The sequence below is a fragment of the Lissotriton helveticus genome, chromosome 5_1, assembly GCF_964261635.1.
Source record: "Lissotriton helveticus chromosome 5_1, aLisHel1.1, whole genome shotgun sequence".
NCBI lineage: Eukaryota > Metazoa > Chordata > Amphibia > Caudata > Salamandridae > Lissotriton > Lissotriton helveticus.
The window spans coordinates 2097698276-2097715696 of record NC_136065.1 but is presented as its reverse complement, the minus strand read 5'-3'; positions in this window follow the sequence as shown (position 1 = coordinate 2097715696).

Below are 17421 nucleotides of genomic sequence, written 5' to 3'. Positions count from 1 at the left end.
CTGGATTCAAGCAAGCCGGGCTGAAGACGGCTGTAATGCCAGAAACCGGTCCTCGGAAGCTTGTTTCCGGTCCAGGGAAGGCACGGCTTGGCAGTTCGGGCTGGACTGTTCCCATGAGGCACAGGGTCAGACTGATTTGCATATAGCCATGTCTGAACTGGCGTGGCAGAGTGGGCTAAAGAACGGTAATGGGTCAAACCTAGATCTTTTGACTGGGTGTGAGTATTTGATTGGTTCAGATGCTCCGTCCATCACCACCCCCTTTTGCACCGCTTTTGGCCGCCATAAGTGTGGCAGGGTATGCTCAGACGTGAGTCCCTTGCTCACTTTGCCACTGGATTCAAGCAAGCCGGGCTGAAGACGGCTGTAATGCCAGAAACCGGTCCTTGGAAGCTTGTTTCCGGTCCAGGGAAGGCATGGCTTGGCAGTTCGGGCTGGACTGTTCCCATGAGGCACAGGGTCAGACTGATTTGCATATAGCCATGTCAGAACTCGGGTGGCAGAGTGGGCTAAAGAACGGTGATGGGTCAAACCCAGATCTTTTGACTGTGTGTGAGTATTTGATTGGTTTAGATGCTCCGTCCATCATCAACCCCTTTTGTCCTGCTTCTGGCCGCCATAAGTGTGGCAGAGTATGCTCAGACGTGAGTCCCTTGCTCACTTTGCCACTGGTTTCAAGCAAGCCAGGCTGAAGACGGCTGTAATGCCAGAAACCGGTCCTCGGAAGCTTGTTTCCGGTTCAGGGAAGGCATGGCTTGGCAGTTCGGGCTGGACTGTTCCAAGGAGGCACATGGTCAGACTGATTTGCATATAGCCATGTCTGAACTGGGGTGGCAGAGTGGGCTAAAGAACGGTGATGAGTCAAACCCAGATCTTTTGACTGGGTGTGAGTGTTTGACTGGTTCAGATGCTCCGTCCATCACCACCCCCTTTTGTACCGCTTTTGGCCGCCATAAGTGTGGCATGGTATGCTCAGACGTGAGTCCCTTGCTCACTTTGCCACTGGATTCAAGCAAGCCGGGCTGAAGACGTCTGTAATGTCAGAAACCGGTCCTCAGAAGCTTGTTTCCGGTCCAGGGAAGGCATGGCTTGGCAGTTTGGGCTGGACTGTTCCCATGAGGCACAGGGTCAGACTGATTTGCATATAGCCATGTCTGAACTGGGGTGGCAGAGTGGGCTAAAGAAGGGTGATGGGTCAAACCCAGATCTTTTGACTGGGTTCGAGTATTTGATTGGTTCAGATGCTCCGTCCATCACCACCCCCTTTTGTACCGCTTTTGGCCGCCATATGTGTGGCAGGGTATGCTCAGACGTGAGTCCCTTGCTCACTTTGCCACTGGATTCCAGCAAGCCGGGCTGAAGACGGCTGCAATGTCAGAAACCGGTCCTCGGAAGCTTGTTTCCGGTCCAGGGAAAGCATGGCTTGGCAGTTCGGGCTGGACTGTTCCCATGAGGCACAGGGTCAGACTGATTTGCATATAGCCATGTCTGAAATGGGGTGGCAGAGTGGGCTAAAGAACGGTGATGGGTCAAACCCAGATCTTTTGACTGAGTGTGAGTATTTGATTGGTTCAGATGCTCCGTCCATCACCACCCCCTTTTGTACCGCATTACTATATTTAGGCATTAAATAGTACTAATGAAGTGCGACTCATGCCCAGACAGTGTTAATAAATGGAAAAATTACTAAATAATGAAGTAGTGCTATCACAAAATGTGCTGTATTATGCCAAATAATGTGCCTTGTCATGCCACAGAGTTTACTCAGCCCTGCGTCATAATTTGGCCCTCCCCTGCCGCATAATTCCAGTTGTCCTGTCTATATCTCATTGATGTGTGGCTGGCTCTTGCCTTCTCCCTCCTGGAGGAGCCTGCAATATCTAGAGATTCTACCCCTGCCTGGTGCGAAGTGCGGATCTCTCTGCCAACAGTGCATCTGCCAGTGGGGCAGGTGCAAAATAGGGAAGACTCAATGTCAAGAGGGATCCATTTTTTTTGCCCACTCTTCTTTTTTTATGGTTGTTTTAGACTAATAGACTCTGAAAGCAGGAGTTTTTGTGCAAAACAGATAATCAATGGCCAAGATACACAGAAAGTTTTCTCCCTGTCAGTCAAGGATCCAGAGTCGAGAAGCAGACCATGCATATGATTTTCAAATACATCTCTAATTCGAACCCAACATAAGGTTTAGAATTTGTGAGACTTGGAAGCACCCCTGACCTCTGTTGGCTGGTGTTTGATCAAACTCGGAACCATCATGTTGAATAGGGGTAGGTGAAGAATTGCGCTCCGTCGGCAGAGTTCGCAGCGTTTTGCCCACTCTGCGCAGAGTTCTGCAAAACTCTATAAAGTGGCTCAGGACTGAGCTTTTTGTGTTGAGCGCCTTGTCAACATTAAGTTGCCAACTGCTTGCTAGAAAAAAGCACGCGCTAGACCTCCTCCTGGCGAGATTTCTCAATTTAGGCGGTCGCGGCAAGTTGCGACTGCTCATGTTGAAAAATCTGCTGCTTGCATTGAGGAAGCTGCCTCTCGAGTAGATTGTATACTTGAGTGGCAGAAAGCAGCAGTGACCTGTGGCACGACGCGTAGTGCCAATTGTGCTGATTTTACAGCAGGGCACAAACTCTTGATGCTAAAAATCAGTGTGAACAGCGCAACTTAACAGACTGTGCTGCTGGCGTAACTCCGCTAAGTACGTGGAGTTTCTGGCACTTTGCGGAGTTGCAACCTGGTCTAAAGTTGAACATATGGACTGTAAAGTGACGTGACTTAGACCCAGTGCAAACGATTGGGCAAAACTACTCTGGTGCAAACATTTGCACAGGGCAGCTGTGTTTTTTTGTGAGCAATTTACACTTGTCTTTAAGCAATGCACAGTATTATGTGCCTGATATTAATGACCCTGTGAACTTCCTAGATGAAAACATTCTTTTCTCAGCCCACCAAGCTTGGATCTGGTCTAAGAAAGGCATCAAACCACCTTACAGCTTATCTATCTGATATGCCCTGAAATATGACAGAATCACAGCCCTGTATTAAAATTTCTAGCAATCATAGGGTATGTGATACCCCCAAAAATGGCACATGGTCCCTGCAGCTCTTAATGAACTATTGTGATAGCACACTCAAGGGAGACATTGACAGGGCACTCATGCCACATAATGATAGCATGCTGGGACATAACCACACCTCTGACATTCAATGGCAACCTACCCATGGCATATGATAGTGCATGTGTCGAATTTGGGGCAGCATCCCGGCATGGTATGGATAATCACCTCCCTGACATAAGATGACATAAACCGTGCGCAACCAAAAATGTTATCATTCTGGGGGATCTTAACCTTCATCTTGAGGATCCTACCAAGGCCGATGGGCAGAAGGTTATTCAGAATCTACAGGCCATTCAACTACAACAAAAAGTCTTTAGCCCCACACATGAGAAAGGTCATTTACTAGACCCGGTTTTCTCCAATCTGGACGACCTGGTTACTGACTGCCCTACCCCTATTCCCTGGTCAGACCACTGCATAATTCCCATTTGGTTGGCAGTTTCAGCCCCAACCACCAACACCCAATCCACCAAGAGTTGGGGCCGCAAATGGTCAAATCTGGACACAGAACAATGGGCCAACATCCTTGTTATCTCTAGCCCCATAGCGGATCTCAACCCTCAGATAACCTCAAACAATGTCAAAGAATGGATCAAGGATTCTTTGGATGTCACCATCGCGCAGAAATGGATCTCTAAGAAGCTTAGAGTTAAACGTTCCCCTTGGTACACACCAGTGATGCATGAGGGAAGACTTCAGTCCTGAGAAACAGACACACAGGGAATCAATAAAAATGTACCAAGTAGAGATCAAGAAAGCCCAGGCACTCTACTATGCAGCGAAAATCAAGGGCTCAGCTAATGCCCCTAAGGAAATTGCAAAGATTGTAAAAACTCTCACAAGCCCCACTAAGGCCGACTCTTTAGCAGAAACCTCACCACAACGATGTATAAAACTGGCAGAATTTTTTAATAATAAGATTTTAGATATCTATAATTCCTTTCCTCCCATAGTTCGGGAGAACTCACTTTGGACACCAGAAACTGTGTTGGAGAAGTCAGCGGTTTTAGAGGTCTTCCCCCTTTTGGACCTTGCCACGCTCACCCATCTATGGAATTCTATTAAATTAGGCTTCCCTTTGTGATACAGCCCCAGTGCATCTACTGAAGAAAGTAGGAGGGGCTATCCAACCTACCCTCCTTCATTTTCTCTACACCTCCCTTAACACCTCCCAGGTGCCCAAGACATGGAAACATGCCATGGTTAAAGCGCTTCTTAAAAAGCCCAACCTTAACCAAGAGGCTTGGAGCAATTACAGACCAATCTCCTTGCTCCCCATGACTAGTAAAATGCTAGAGAAACACATCAATATAACCCTCACTAATTTCCTAGTATCACATGAGATCCTGCATTCCTCCCAGACAGGTTTCTGCCCCAATAATGGGCCGTAAACGGCCCTGCTCACAGTTATGGAGGAAGCACGTCTCATGCTTGATCAGGGAGGGACGGTGGCAATTATCCTCCTTATTTAAGTGCAGCTTTTGATACGGTAAATCACACTACGTTACTGGATAGACTTCAAGCAGTAGGAGTGGCAGGTAAAGCCCTAGCTTGGTTTAGATATTTTTTGGAGGTTAGAACCTTCCAGGTCTTCAATGGCATTTACTCCTCAAGATCAATCCCACTTACCTTTGGTATCCCCCAGGGCTCCTCTCTAAGCCCTACCCTTTTTAATGTCTATTTTAAACCTTTGGCCGACATTGTCCTCCCTTATGGAGTACAGATAGTGACGTATGCGGATGACACGCAGCTTGTTTAGTCCCTCAGCCACCCTAATAAGACAGACGTCGATTTAGAGTCATGCCTGAACACAGGTGCCGCGTGGATGGATTGCTCCTTCCTAAAATTGAACGGCGAGAAAACTGAGCTCATGGTCCTTGGGGACTGACACCACATCTCCCCCCAAATACAATGGCCTAGTCGCCTAGGGGTACCTCCTATACCAAAAGATAGAATCAAAAGCTTGGGAATCTGGCTTGATACCTCTTTTAATCTTGAACACCAAGCTGTACAAGTTTCGGCTACTTGCTTTGGCATTCTTAGACAACTTCGGAAAATTTTACCTCTGCTCCCTGATGCTGCACGCAGAGGACTTGTACAATCCTTGGTACTGACACGTCTGGACTATTGTAACTCCCAATATTTGGGGGCACCCAAGATTACCACCAGTAAGTTGCAGGTGGTACAGAACTGTGCAGCGAGGCTCCTATACAACATCCCCAGAAATGTATCAGCTTAGCCGGCCCTGATGGGACTGCACTGGCTGCCCATCACAGAATGAGTGAAATTGAAGGCGTTGTGCATTGCACACAAATATCTGTGGGGCACTTGTCCCAAAATACAAAAAAGTCTGTTGTCTTTCTACCGCCCACCGCGGACCTTGAAATCTTCCAATCAACTCCAAGCCATAGTCCCTAAGATCAGGAGGACGAGAACAGGCGCCTGTTCTCTTGGAATGCTTCCACTCTATGGAACTCCCTCCCCATCACAATTCGGGCAGTGACCCACCATCTTGAATTCAGGAAGCAACTTAAAACCTGGTTCTTCCGGCACTTGTAGTGAGACTGGATTGTACAGTTGTGGCTCAGAGTGCTGGGACGCCCTCGGGTAGCCATGCGCTATATCAAGAATGCATAATAATAATAAACCTGATGGTATTACTGGCACATTGGCACATTGAGCAACATACAGCCACCTGATGGCAGCACCCTACTTAAATGTAATTGGTCTAGCCTGCACACCTACTTAGTTTCAACCAATTGATCTAATTTAACGAAAATTTACTTAATTTGGGAGCTAACCCAGTGGGAATTGTGCCCACAATTCTTTGTCAAACAGCTCTGTAAAGACCTAGTATGACCAGGTCTAACTGGGAGCTCAACCTGAGTCCATTGAAGGTTTCAAAAAATATGTGAACTAGATTTATAAATACTTGTCCCAATTCAACATCATATAACATACAAAAGTTCTGGTTCAAAGTCAACGTCGTTTTTACTGTGTCTGATACATCTTATTCATATGATTTCGACAGATACAATAATGGTAATTGAGTGAAATCCGATTTAACTAATACATTGTTAAGTCACATATGTATATTTCATTCCTTGCAAAAAAATCTTTAAATGAATAATAAACATCAAAACATATCCCAATGCATTTCGGGTCACTACTGGACCCTTCTTCAGGGGTGGTCCTTTATACAAACAGTTTAAATTCTTGATTTTCAATGGATGTTCTGTGTATAAGCACTTCAAAGTAGCATTTCAAACACTGAAAAGATAGTAATCGCCATAATGAGAATGTCAGTATTTGCATATAAAAGTCTGCACGATGTTAATGTTTAGTTGAGATAAAGGTAAGTGAGTAATGACATAGATAGCAGCTCAGCTGCAGTGTGTGAAGGAACAGGATTCGGGGGATAAAATGTGGTGATCCTGAAGTGCAACCTTAATGTAAAACACCCTACTTTCGTATGTATACCTTACACCAAACACCACGTGGTAAACAATACGTGCAACTCAATTGCACCCAATATCAGAATCAGAAAATCGCGACTTACCCGCCCAACACACACAATTGTGGACGGTTTCAAGAATTCAACAAGCGTATCCGGTTCTGTAAATTAAATGGGTGCTTGTGTCAGTCAAAAAGCGTTATGAGCACAAAAACGTCTCCCTAGCTCTATGTAGCTCACCGGCTTACCGAAGTAAAAGAATCCCGAGGATTAATCTCAAGTTTCCCGTGTCTCTGCGGTGCAGCCTAGACCGGTTGTCCAAAGACTCCCTGTAAATGAAAAATGCGAGTGCGTCAATCTTTCACCCAAATTGCCCGTTTGATGTTATCAAAGCGGCAAGCGCTTCCATCATGCCTACCTTCAATCTCGCGTCGTCCTCTAACCCTCGACCTGGCGATTACTTCCGGAAAAAACATCCGGTGCAGCGTAACCTGCTTAAGTAGTCATGCGCCCTGGACTCAGCCTGACGTGCGGTTCACGGTATGTGTAATCTTAAAGGGATAGGTGCTAAGGAAACAAACACCTGTCAAGCAAACATGGGGTCTTCCGTAATGTAAACTACGCGTTCTGCTTAAAAATGTCTCAAAGTCTGGCCAAAGCCGTAACTCAAGTAACATGTGCCAAAGTCTCCAAATTCCATGAAGAAGTGTGTAGTTATAGTTATGGCAGTCTGCGCTCGGTGTGATGTCACATTAACACGAAGGGAAGTGCTGAACTGTGGTGAAAGGAACAGCTAAAGTGTGCTATACAACATGAGAATGTGCACTCGTACTGTCGAACAAACATAACCCTACTTAAAACATGGTTTGTAATTTAAATAATCTGATTAATGATCTAGATAGGTTATGTAGTTATCCAGTTGATTTGAGTTTTATATCCACTTTAGTAATTCCAGTCACTGTGATGTCATCAGAATATTAAACGTGAAAGGGCATAATATATCACTTCCATCTCTTCTGTGATTTTGGTGATCTGATGGCACACATATGTGTTTCCAGATATGCACTTGCATCTACCGCTTGGGGGTACAGTGTTATGATTTATAATGTACCCGAATATAGGCTTGGGTAGTGACCCAACCTTTCACCCACGTTTACTGTGACATTGTACTGCATAACGGGTTTGTGCTGACCTTTTACCTAGTTAGGTGCTGCATAAATGTCATGTGGTTTTCCTTAAAACCTAGCCTAATTTATTATGCATGAGGATTCTCAGTATCACAGCAAGACTACAATCTTCTACATCTTCTGCATAATAACTATGTATAAGGGTCATCCCTTTCATCATCCTACGCCGATATGACACAGCAAGGTAGAATACCTGAGGGTACCTTTTAGGTATATACACACCATATCTTTGCTGGGGCGGGTAGAGGAGAAAGACTTCCATGCAGACATGGTGACACGAGACGCTGAGGATCCTGCATGCAGACACTCCAGTACGCAGTGGTCCTACATCCCTGGCGGGGTGGCTAGCTCGAGACCAAGACGGGGTCCTTCGTTCTCTCACATCAGGTAATGGTGTTGGTCTTATCCTAGGGGAATTCTTTGCTCTACACCTATAGACATACTAGGTACATTTAGGTACATCTAATTATGGTTAGCATTGTAGGAGTACGTATTATTAGTGTCATATATCTACATACCTGCATATATCCATTGTTTTAGCACTATGGTAGAAATCTACCATCCTTTTACTCTCTTGGTGCTTATAATCATTTATACCTGTTTCTGTCTTATGGTTGTTGCAACACATGTATTTTACACTAGAACGATGCTGGTTCAATAAATGCTTATCAAAAACGTCCCCATCGTTTATTCTGTGTATGTCCATGAGAACACAGTGAGCACGGGTGACTGATGTAAAATACTGTACTGTTTCCATGATCCCTGAAGGTACATGGTTGTCAAGTTCGATAGTTGCCAGAAACTATTCTCTCCTTGGTAAGAGGGGTTCATAGTGGCACTGTGAGCTAGCTGGTTTACAGGCGAGCATATCCAGTGGGGGTACCTGGAATCAGTCTGGACACCACTCCCACAGTTTATGTTGTCTAAACGCACAGATCCTATATAGATTTATAGGAACTACACCACAACAGACTTCACGGACAGTTCATCCTCAGAGCCCCTCATGAGGAGACACTCAGGTGTGTGCACATCAAGAGCATCCTACACACATGCAAGATGGGAGGTGTCAATAGATGTGCACCTGCTGCCTATGGCTGTAAAAATGCATGTGGGACCCAGGTAAGATATATGAGATATTGTGATATAGTGATATAGCAATAGCAATGCATTTGTGTCTTCTATTAGTGACTGAAAAACTGAGAATCTGTGTTAGATTGATCTACACGGTGATAGCCATCTTTTTATGTTCATAACCATGAAACTCATTTAAATGAATGACTTACAATGATTATGGATGACTTACTGTAGGTAGTAATTTTATTATTTTATTTGAAGCTGTTATTTACTAACTTGTAGAATATTACCATGTAACTATTTAAGATTGTGAATAGATGTATCACACGACCTTGACAAAACCTACTGACATGGGTACAAAATTGGTTTGCGTGGTTGTTTAAATCACTTTTGCACATTTCTGCAACTCGCAATTTACTGAAAAGGAAGATTAAATAAATAATTTTTGCATATTTACATACCAGCATAACAAATAGTTCTCTTTTCTCCTCAACTGTTTTCAAAACCATTTCATCTTTCCACCCGATTCTTCTCCTCCCTTCTCGAATGTCCACACCTCTAAGGTCCCTTTTGATAGTGAAGGAAGGCTCTCCAACTTTGTTATTTTGTCCAACGTCACTGTCTGCCATCATCCCCAAAAACTTCCCATCCTAACCTAATCCTGTGCAAAAACCCCAATTCAGGTTTTCATCCTAAGTGAAATATAATGCTGAAACTTCCTTCTATTTCACACCCACCATTAGTATAACTTATCAAAAAGCTTTAACCTGTACATGCTGCTTTAGTACTTTAGCCTTACAACACCCACTTCTTGTTCCTGGCTTCAGGTTGCTGTATAAGTTCCTGTTGTATATATTTTACCATGGATTATCTACCCAATGGCATATCAAGTAGGCGGCATGAGTTTTGGAGGCGGCGGTACACCCACCAATGCCCCGTGGCTCTAACCTGCAGCCGCCGTCACGAGAATCAACAGCACCCCCCCCGCTCTTACATGCAGCCGCCATGGGCGGCAAATGCAGGAACAGCCATGGTGGCACAAGGTCTAGCAATGCCACTGTCTCTACCCAGCTCCAGTACGCGGTCATCTCCACATGAGCTCCTGGCCACTTCCTTCGATCATTAACAGTCCGTTATCCCGTCATCCCAAACCCACCCAAAGCCTCTACCCTAACACACAGATTTAGATTTTCGCATCTTGTTGCACCCCTTAGTTGCATTTTTCCTGTTGTACTTAGTACTTAGAACAAGCACCGAAACCTGGTTGTTTGAATGCACATCACAGGAATATATGATTCATATTGGTGCCAGAAAAAGGTGCTATTCTACTATTGCCTTTGAATAACTGTAACCTGATGACATGGTTTAAATGCACAAGGATGACTTAAGTATAAGAAATGGAAAACCGCATTGCCAGAGAAAAGTATTGACTCATCTGATGCTGATCCTGTAGTACACCTCTTTTTAGGAGGATGCGCATTTGTGATCAGACCAAATTGTGTCGCTTGTGCTGCAAGAGTCAATGGAGAAGTTGTTTGACTTGTTGCCGCTTCCGTTTGTTGTGGTGGACAGAAAGGAACTATAAATGACAACTGAACAAACCAATGGATGAAGAGTGCAGAACCAAAGTCCCACTATTTAGTTGTCTTTGTGTATGTTTTTGATTTAAGAAGTTTTATAATTTCACAGATGCTGAATAGATTGCTAGAGATGTCTCTACACACAGAAGTTTGAATGCGGTTGTCCACTCTTGTCCTGTCCCATTTATGTTGATAGTCAACCAAAAATAGGAAGAAGCTTTCCTCAACTCCATATCCCTTCAGGGGACCTCTGATGTTTAGGAATAACTTACACCATGGATGTTCAGGAGTCAGTTTCGATTTCTACTGGCAGAGCAACTTGTACAATCTCAATCTATCATAGAATCCATATCTGGACACCAATAATACTTCCCTATTCTCTATTTAGGGAGGATTCTGCCAAGGTGAACTTTGTGTCCTAGATCAAACACATTCTCTCTCAATGACACAGGATTCATTATTCTTGAATCTTGTATAAATATATCTCCTTTAATGTCTAGTTCATCCTTTACATGCCACTTGCCAGTATGACCCTTCTTCGTGAAATAATTAACACTGGAAGCCCATAAAAACAATATTTTTTTAGTGAGTCATCCTTATCTTTACCTGATTTCCACTCACTGAGATCTATGCTGTTCAGACCTGCGGACAGAACCAGCTACCCTACAGGTTACTCCAATTCAACTTCTTTTGAAAAAATTTAGTCTAGGTAGGTAATCAGAAGAAAAATGTCTCTTCCGGGCAAATGTTCAATCGAAAAATGTAATTATTCAAGTCCAAGGACCCACTGGATATTCTGGGTGTGGTATATGTAAAACAACTTATGATCTGTATGAACAACAAAGGTTAGTCTCCATATAAAGAATTTAAATGGCACTTACGGCAATCAAATGCCTCCCTTTCCACTACAAAATTGCTCTTATTAGTGTCCTTAAGGGATCTAGGGCCATATGTATGAAGGTCACGATTTGCGATTCGGAATTAGCGATTTTTACCGAATCGCAGATTCAGAATCGCAAATCGATATGTATGAAAGAAATCGCAAATAAATAGCGATTCGGTAAAAATCGCTATTTATCAGTGAGAATCCAAAAAGCGATTTCTTAAACCTGAAAATTCGCTAAATTGCGATTTCTTAACGGAAAAAATCGCAATTTAGCGAATTTTGCAAATCAGCCAATCTGAAACCTGGTGCAGCTTGATGATATCACTACCAGGAAGTGACTGACTACCCATGCTGCAACAGTGTTGCTGAGTGAGGGTCACAGTGAGGGAGAGTGGGAGATTGAACATTGCTACAGTTACACCATGGCTGAAAGTGGCAACATGGAAATTCCTGAAACACAGCAGCAGCAGCATCAGGAAGGAGAAAGTTCCAGAAAAAGAAAACAGAAATTCTCTGAAGCAGAACTGGAGACACTGATACAGGGGATGGTGCCAAATCACGATTTGCTGTTTGGGAAGAGTTCCCTGAAGGTGCCAGAGACCCGGAAAAGACGCATTTGGGAAGCCATACAGGCAAAAGTGAATGCGCTGGGAGTGACACACCGGAGTGTGGACGTACTACGCAAGCGCTGGTACGACCTGCGCCAGCGCTCAAAAGAGAAGTTAGCTGCCAGGCTGGAGCAGTCACGGCACACCGGTGGAGGGACCTCAACTGTGCCGGACTCCACACCTCTGGAGGAACTTGTGGAGGGTACCCTGCTACCAGAGAGCGTGACGGGCGTGGCTGACCTAGACAGCTCAGATCAACAAGCATCCAGACCAGGTAAGAAGCATGCCATCACACCCCAAACCCCACCCCCCACACCCCCCTTCAGCGACCTAGTGGCCTTGGAACCACATTGCATGCTAGAGCAGGTACACAGGCAGACACAGCAATGCATCTTGGGAGATGTAGTCACATGAAAATAAAAGTTGTGTTCACCAGCCCCGCTAGGCAAATTTTGCATGTGCAGGACAGGAAAGGGAAATGAAAAACTAATGTAACCCCAAACTGTGAAATAATTTATTGTCACATTTCAAATGAGTACAGTTAATTAATGTGTGCTGTTCTGTCCACAGCACCAGCAACTACACAGCCTACAGGCAGTGGAAGAGTGATGGAACCTCCAGACTCAGGAGACGCAGGGCAGGAGCTAGAAACAGATGGGGAGGACAGCCCTGTCAATCCTCCGAAGAGACCGAGGAGGAACATAGTGAGGCCACTGCCACCAATGGAGGACGAGGCAGAGGACAGGAATAGTAATTTGCAGTCCAAAGACACACGGCCACAGCAAGAGTCCAGGCCACAAGACAGCTAAGGTCCACAAGGCACAGCCAGGCGCAGACATCGCACGGCCAGCAGCTTCCGAGATCAAGCTGAAGAATCTGTGTTTGCCGGCTTGGAATTGAACATGCTACAGGTGCAGCGCCTGCAAGCAATAAACATAAAGGCGTTACAGCGAGAGGCGAGGGCAGGGCTCAGTGGTATACAAGGCAAACTGAGGGGTGCCATGCATGCGCTTTGTGGAGAGCTGCGCGCAGAACGTGCTGCAAGGCGCAGAGAGCTGGAGCGCATGGACCGTTATACACGGGCCATCAACCGCTTGGCCTCTGCCACTAATATCCAGACCAGGCGCAGCATTGTGATGCAGCGGGAGTTTTCACATGGCATACAGGACATTGCGACAGCAGTTGTGCAGGCAACATCTGCTCTTGACGAGCTGCGTGCCCTCCACACTACAGGCCCTGGAGTACTGACTCCCCGTGAGGAGGACGCACAGTCAGTGCGGAGCAGCAACACCCCACTAATGGAGAGGCGCCGTAGTGGCAGGAACAATGGGCCTGCTACGCACAATTAGAATTAAGCGGTGCAACACTAACAACCAGCAGGGGCCGCATTTTGTTTGCTTCGAGAGAGGTCAACTTAAGACCTGACTTTGCTTTCACTCCAGGTTGAATTGTAGCACTGTGAGTTAAACATGTGCATGATATTAGGAGTGTGAGTAGTGGCAGGAGGGATGTGTGGCATTGTTTCTCCTGCAATTAAGGAATAAAAACACTGTCACACAAATTAGATTTTTCATTGTGTCATTATTTCTTACCTAGAAGTAGTTGCGCGTAATCTCATCACGCCTCTGGCGGCCAGCTGCAGCACCAGCTACACCAGCTGCCATGCGTCCAGGTCCAGACCCCTCCAGGTCAGAGGATTCAGATTCGCTCAACTCCACTGGTGTGCCTTTCCTGGTAGCGATGTTGTGCAGCATGGCACATGCTACCACTATATTGCAACATGTTTCAGGGCTGTATTGGAGTGCTCTTCCGCTTTTATGGATGCAGCGGAATTGGCTCTTCAGTATTCCAAAAGTTCGTTCAATGGTGCCTCTTGTGGAAATGTGTGCGCAATTGAATAGCCGCTACCCAGCAGTAGCAGGATTGAAGTGGGGTGTCATGATGAAATCCCAGACTGCATAGGCACTGTCACCTGTGGGTTGAAATGTGAATGGTCAGTCACTGTAATGTACATGGTAGTCAGTAGGAATGTGCCCTATGTTTCAATGCATTTACCTAGTAGGTATCCTTCGCCAAATCACCTCTTGAGAGTCTACGGTATAGGCCACTGTGACGGAATATGAAAGCGTCATGTGTGCTGCCCGGATACTTTGCTACTATGTCAGTGATGATGTTTTTGGCATCACACGCCACCTGTATGTTAAGTGAATGGTAGCATTTCCGGTTCCTGAATACGTACTCATTGTTTGAGGGGGGGATATTGCAATATGAGTCCCATCTATGCATCCTATGACGTGGGGGAATCGGGCAATATTGTAAAAGTCCTGCTTGGTCTGGGCTAGCTCCTGTGGGGTGTTGGGGAAGTGAATGTGGTGTTGCATCCTCTGTGCCATGGCATCGAGGAACGCATGGAAAAAGCGCGACAGGGCACTTAGTGACACCCCTCCTGCTGTGGCTATCACCCCCTGGAAACTACCTGAAGCAAGCAGGTGTAGTGAACACAGGACCTGGATGTGAGTGGGGATGGCTTGTGTCCTGCGTGTGGGGTGTTCAAGATAGAGTCTGAGTTCTTCAATTAAATCTAGTATACTGTCTTCCTCCAGTCTGTAGTTGGTGTAGATGTCCTCCTCAGTGCGCTGGTAGATGGTGATGCGCGCACGGAATATCCACTCCCGGCGTCTCCTCCTCTGCGCAGCAGCTCTCAGTCTTCGCCTCCTCGCTATCACGTAGAGCCCAGACATTGTGGAAAAAAGTCTGTTGCATTGTGGGCTTCCTTATATACTTTGCACCTGGTTACCACCTGCTTCCACTTGGTGGTAATTGCGATTTCCAAAACTGCGAATTTCGTGAATTCGCAAATTGCGAATTTTTGATACATTCCATTGCGATTCCTTATTAGCGATTTCCAGATTTTCGATTATCGTTAACTGGGAGGATCGCAAACTAAGGAATCGCTATGGAAATCGCAGAATTCACGCTCACGCAATGTAAGGAATCGCTATTTTTGCGATTCCTTATTTTGCGATGATTTTTTGCTTCATACATTGAGATTTGCTCATTTTTAATCGCAAACGCCAATTTTTGCGATTCGCAGCTTTTGCGAGTAAAAATTAGCTTCATACATATGGCCCCTAGAGGCAAATCCAATCATTATTTCTTTCTTATCATCAACCAGGGATAGCCTTCCTTCTAAACCCTTGGAACTGGCATCTCTAGTGAGAAAGGTTTTTGGGTTTACATAAAAAAAAGTATGGTGCTCCCACAGTTTCTTCTTTCACTTTGTGAACGCGCCCTGGCAATCTTGGGACCATATATACAGAATATTCTTTTTAAGAAGGGCTTGCAATGTGTGAACAATGCTGGCAACAGTTTTGAACAAATATGGAGTAGAATTCTGCAAGCACTAGGAAGGACATTAGTTATGTTATGTTATGTTAAAAAAAAATTGATACCGCGCACATACACCAATTGGTTTCTTGGCGCTCAAAGACCAGTGGATAAGGGCACAAGGGGGTGGGTGCAGCTAGCCATGGGCAAGGCGGAACAGATGTGTTTTCAGGGATTTGCGAAAGGAGGAGTAATCGGAGCTGAGCCGGATGGAGAGAGGGAGGGAATTCCAAGTGAACGGGGCAAGAAAGGAGAAACAGGCACCACCGTGTTTCTTGCGTTTAAACCTAGGAGTGATCAAAAGATTGTAAGCAGAGGATCTGAGGTGTCGAGAGGGAACATAGGGGTGCAAGCGGTAGTTCCACTTTATTGCTATGTACATATGCTTTTTTACACCTTCCATGCTTTCTCTTTGGAAATGGTGTGACCTAAGTATGTGACCAACCCTACCACAAACTGGTATTTGTCTTTTTGACTAGTAAGACCAGCCTGGGTCAACTTACACAGTACTTCTCTCACAGTGAGATTATATTTTTTATCATCACTTTTGTATGCTTGGGGCATGCTCGGTCTCTCCTTCACTCACTGAGTCCCTTGGACCTTGCTGGTCCCATTGTTAGCATATGTTCACTTTCCACACCAGTTGCAACTTTCTAAGGCTTGTTGGTGCTCCCACCGGACAGTGACCCCGCGGTCACCAACATTCGACAAGGGACAGCTCATGCACGGCTCCTGGTCTACCTCAGCATCGCCTGGTCCTCACAGCTGCAGCGATAACGTCACTGTCATCACTTCTGAACTATCCGACATCAGTGGGCATTGTGGCAATGACTCTGTCTCCTCTTCTCACAGGATCTTCACTTCCAGAATCCGCCCTTGGATTCCACCAGACTTCTTCACCTTCTTCTCCAGAGGCACTTTTTTCCAAGTCTTCCATTGCCGTCTATGGAGGTTTCCAACATCTCTTCACCCCTATGCACCTGGCTTCTCTGGTGTAGGTAACCTGGTATCCGGGGCATCCACGGGTCGTGTGGCTTTCCAACCTTCCGTCCTCCAACGGAATTCTTTGGAGTCCTCTGTGAAGGGTCCTAATTCTGCAAAACTGCAACCGCAACTTCTCCATTGACTTTCATTGAGCATGCAGTTGTGTTCCCACTCTGCACACAGCCTCCTTGGGGGCACTTATCTTGGGTGGTTCCTTGTGTCCCCAGCTTCTCTGGGTCTTCTGGTCCAAATCCCATCCTCCTTTGCAGTTTGCATTCCACTTTCTTAATATAAGGTTTGGCTTCCCCTTGGAGAGCTCTGTATTTTGTGCAACTTTTGTGCAACTTACCTTATTGCAATTCAAGTATTGTTGTGTAGGTGTGTTGATACCTCCGGGTAGGAGATCTACCAAAGCGTTAGTGAGTGTTGTGTAATAAATAGACATATTTTTGTAAATACACTGTGTTGTTATTTTTCTTTTAACCTATACTACATTATTAAACAGGTAGAACACGCTGCTTAATATGTCCTTCAAGATAAGCCTGAAGGTTGCTCTCCATAGTTACCACTTTGAGAGCTTTATATGGTTATCAAAGACCACTAAACCCCCAAAAGGGTTGCCTTAGTGCAAGGTGCATCACTTAAATAAGTGTGCACCATATACTAAGCCACACTCCTGCAAAGGGAAACATGAGCCAGCTAGATTGTTATTTTTCTGGTCATCATGGTTTTACATGAGGGTGGACTTGGACACTTCACCCCTTAATCTTCTACAATGTTTACTGATTGATTTGTTAACATATTCTTTACAAACTGTAGCATAATTCCCCATTCTACCACACTTTCTACATATGCCTGTTCATGCAGAGCAATTGGGCGAATTACACATGTTGTTAGAATTGCAACATTTATAGCATTTTTGTTTAGAAGATTCCCCACCATTCCTAGTCTTTCTGGCACGAGTCTCTGATATTTTACCTATTTCTAGAGCATTATTTCTATTCTTTGGTTCTCACACTGACGGTTCCCCAGATCCTTTCATTTCTTTCACGCATTCAGCAGTTTGTTCAATACTTTTTGCAATCTCAATAGCAGTCCTCAGACCTGTATTGAAGGCAAACGTTTGTTGTGTATTTTTAAATTGCTGT